The following is a 4,321-nucleotide window of genomic DNA, read 5'->3' on the forward strand; positions in this document are numbered from 1 at the left end:
ATTACTAATATCATCATCAAAGTTCAAACTAAATATCACATTTTATTTATACAAATTCCTTAAATTTTATTCTAAACTTATCATTTCAATTTTACCTCTTTATATTACCTCTTTATATCAATCAAGTCTTTTTTATTTTAATTCAACTATTTAATTGAGAACATATTATGTGATAAGTGACTTATATCAATTAATATTTTTTCATTCTCAAAACATGATATAACTCTATTTGAAAATAGTTCAGCTATAAGATGGAATTTTCATCATCCATTGAAATAACTCATTGCATAGATTTTATACATGTACTACAAATATTTATTCTTGTGTTATTTAGAAATTTTTTTTTTACACTCAAGAAAATGAGTTTCTCAGTTCATTGATCAATTAACAATGATGTTTCACTTTTTTGGGCACTTGAAAAGAAATAGAGCAACACTTGTTTGAAGGAGAGTTTTGGTAATTTGCATTTAAAGAAATTATCTTTGTGGGGAACATAATTTCTCAAATTTGAAGATACCATAAAAGGCTACATATAACTAAGGTAAGCAGTCCCATTTGACTGTCCCTGCAACTATTAGACCATGTAGTTGTCATTTAATTGCTAAAAATATAATAATGAATATATCATGTTTTTACTTTTAGAAGGCTCATGACTCAACAAAGAACATTATCATATAAAGTAATAAGAAAATTGATTTACTTGGTAAACTCGTATAGATTTTCATGAAGTCTTTCATTTAGATATGGAATAATAGCTATTTTCTTCTTTAATAGAAAAGTATATTAGAAATAAATTTGACAAATAGGAAAAAAATAAACAAAGTAATAGAAGAAGAATTGAAACCATTCAAGGATTAATGAAAGGGTGTATATTATACATATTTCATTCTTCTAAGTATTGTCAATGATATACTCCAATATTTCAAGTGATGTTGTTGTCTAGGATTTCAATTTCATCCTAAATTTTGGAACAAAAATAATCCCAACAATATTGTTGGTAAACAGATTTTTCACTTACAAAATATACGAATTGGCCCAATGGAGTGTATGGCAAATCAATGTCTCCAATAGTTGGATATGCCCTTGATATCTGACCTTCCTCTATGTTTAGAGGGGCAGCTCCCTCATAAGATAAAATTATTGGTTTTTCAATAAAGATGAATAGAATTTAGAAAATAAAAAGGAAACCGTTGATAGCGAATGCACCACATGACTTCAATTTTTCCATAAAACAATGTAAATTGTTAATGAAAGCAATCAAGAACCACACTTGAGAGCTATCACTGACACAATGCTAATTCAATGATTCATGAATACTCACACCATACCATGAAAATACTCATATGATGAATCAACACTTCAACAATTCATATTCATTAGAAAGAGATCACCAAATGTACTTTCTTTTATTTCTTAGCACCAAGGATATAAGAAATGACTAATTACAAGAACAACAATTGTATATACTTTCCAAAAATTTCTTTGTTATCTGAACATAAGTGTTCTCTATCTCCAAGTCCAAAAAGTCCCTTATTACATTGAGATTCAAGAATTTATAGCTATTCTAGAATAACTAACTTTTCAGGTTCATAACTACTCAAAAAGTTAGAGTTTTGACTACTTTGAAGATACTTCATAACCAACTTTAACTTTTAATGCTTAACTACAGTTAGAAAAAGTTAAGAAATTGACCAAAATCAAAGTTAATTCTAAAGTTGACGTTTTTACAAAATACATAAATAAAATCATAAGACAACTTTAGACATATGCACTTCTAACTTTAACTATGATCACTGATATTCCTTGAGCTCGCTCTTTGATCTATAGGTGTTGTGAGCAGTTGAGTCAAGTTTTCCTTGTATACTCTAAATGATTTGATGGCCTGAGCCAAAGTCTTGTTTTTAATGATGATTAAACTCTACATCTTTAGCTTGCATAGAAAAAGCATCATTCACCCTATGGAAGTGTGCATTGCTCTATTTTAATTACAACTAGGTGTAATAATCATAAATTTGCATGGTTAAGCTATACTCCCCATAAGGATTTAGACTAGGCCATGACTTCATACTAGAAATTGTGTGCATTAGGTACGAGGACATGTAGAACCATTGACTCACATTGAATCCTATTAACTGATGATGAAGGGCATTGCTAATCATTTCTCCCTAATCTATAAATGTTTCGAGTGGTGATGGTACTAATGTACAAAAGTATCCAATCTTGAAAATCCTCAACCATCTAATTTCCCACCACTCTATTGAGAAGAATTATCATATCAAAAATCTCTTCATTAAAGATATTCCTACATAAAACTCTTGGAAACTATGACTGTCATCATCTGGGTTGATCAAGCCAACTCCTAGAAATGGCATTCAGACATGTTTTCTTATTCTGATGGAAGTATCCTTGGGCACCTTCTTTAGAGATTTCTATGAATTTCTCTCTTACTTGCAATCTGAACATGATGGAGATAGATACAAGATCTAGCCTGACCATGACATTACCTCCTGAAGTCTTGATGTCCCTGGAATTCTCATCATATGCCTTGATACATTCCAAACCAATTTTGCACATTGAACTGCAAGTAGGTGTCCTCGTATATGGGCTAGACCACTTTCCAATGTTCAATGTGCTAGGGGTGATTTATCTTCTCTACTCATCATTTTCTAGAAGTCTGCAACTTCCATATGTCCCATCTTTGTGTCTAATATTTTAGGAAGCATGTTTTTTAATATCACAAGAGGTTCTTTACCTTGGAATTTATACCTCATAGTATCACTTACCAAGTACTTTTATCAATGGTCCTTCAATCATATTTCAGACTTTAAGGCACATGGATTCACTTAAAGTGTCATACCAATCAGCTCACTTTCCTTTCCCTCTCTCACTCAAGTTCACTACTTGATTCGAAAAACCATTTCAACTGATATTGTCTTCTTTCCAAAGTTCTTAGGCATATGTAGGCCTTTGATCAATTGATCTTCTTGTTTCCTTATTAAGCATTCACATTATAATAGAAAAAATCTAGTAATGATCTATTGTTGAGGCATTTTATCAAACAATATAGTGGCTTTGTTAGATGAATGTGGGCACTTTCAAATTCGGCATTCTATCAAACACTTTAGCACATTTTTTGTGTTGTTGTGTTCATGCATCTTCCTTAAGTATCTATGAGAGATACACCCATCACATGAATAAATGTGTGCCTATGTGTTTTAATGAATGTGTGCAATACACCCCAAACTTTTCATGCTCATGGACTTTAATCACACAACAAACATGTATTCAAACTTGTGCACTCATTGTATATGAAATGAGATGTTTTAGATGGAGAAATAAGGAAAGTTTCAATACAGGTCTAGTGCCTTATCTATGACCAACCACCATTCTTGTTGCCATGTTACTTAATACCATCTTTGAATGGAATAATGCACCTATTTTATGTTTTTTCTTACTTCAAAAGAAGTTTCATTTCTACAAAGAGGACAATAATGAGATAGTTCATATGCATGGTCTATGTCTGCAATTTTGATTAACTTGAGAAGATTTGATTAAACAATGCATATGCCTTGTCTTGCATGGGACAACTAAGTAACATGTATTTTTGAGGTAGTATATTAAATAGTATGGCACCTTTTGAAATCACAATTCATGTTCCTCTAACTCGGCTTACTTTCTAGCTAGCCTCCAATGAAACAATGCACCTATTATTACTCCAAACATATGTGAACTTTATTTCCAACTGGCAGTTGTTTTCAAGTTGGAGTTTGGGTTGGGAAGTTTAGGTTAGGATTAGGTTAAAAAGTTGGAGTACATAGTGAGAGGGTATTTTAGTACATGGAGAGAGAGGATTGTTTGAGAGAAGGCAAAGTCAAACTTGTACTTCTGTCTAAAAGTTTGAGTATGTAGAGAGAGGTAGTACAGGGAGAGAGAAAATATTGAAGGAGAGGATAAAATTCAAACTCAAACCCTGAACTTCTCTCTAGAAGTTGGAGTATGGGGAGAGAGAAAATATGGAAATAGTAGAAAATAATTATTATTTCATTTTATCTCCATCTCTCTATTAGTTAACTCAATTAACTCTCCCCCTCTCTTATAACATTATCCAGGCAATAGCTGGCTCTATCTAAGGATAAGGACTATGCAGGACACTAAATGAACCCAGAGCTAAGAAAGAGTAGTACTTTATCACAAGGTCTATAGAGTTACCCAAAAGGAGATAAATCTAGGAAAAAGGGACTAAGCACAACAAAATTGGGAACATACCCAAATAGAAAAGAAAGGAAGGCACAACAAAAACTCCTAACTAAGATATGTACAA

Source organism: Cupressus sempervirens, chromosome 8, assembly GCF_028749045.1.
Source record: "Cupressus sempervirens isolate cs-2001-9-10 chromosome 8, ASM2874904v1, whole genome shotgun sequence".
In the NCBI taxonomy this organism is placed as follows: Eukaryota; Viridiplantae; Streptophyta; class Pinopsida; order Cupressales; family Cupressaceae; genus Cupressus; species Cupressus sempervirens.